Source organism: Podarcis gaigeae (genome assembly GCF_964106915.1).
Source record: "Podarcis gaigeae genome assembly, chromosome: 6".
In the NCBI taxonomy this organism is placed as follows: Eukaryota; Metazoa; Chordata; class Lepidosauria; order Squamata; family Lacertidae; genus Podarcis; species Podarcis gaigeae.
In genome coordinates, this window is record NC_139682.1 from 3,277,388 (window position 1) to 3,277,748 (window position 361).

Genomic DNA, 361 nt, shown 5'->3' on the forward strand with positions numbered 1-361 from the left:
GAACCAGAGCAGCGCACGGAAACGCCGTTTACCTTCCCGCTGGAGCGGTACCTATTTATCTACTTGCACTTTGATGTGCTTTCGAAATGCTAGGTTGGCAGGAGCAGGGACTGAGTAACGGGAGCTCACACCGTCGCGGGGATTCAAACCGCCGACCTTCTGATCGGCAAGTCCTAGGCTCTGTGGTTTAACCCACGTCCCTAATTTATGGACCTAAAATGTATCTAAAGCCATTTGCACATAACAAATAGGAGCCTACACAGCACAAAACACTTTGCTGTATGTAGGTTTTATTTTATTTGTTATCTTATATTATGGTAATGTGCATTACGGTTCTTTTTCCCTTTAAATTTTGCTGGGG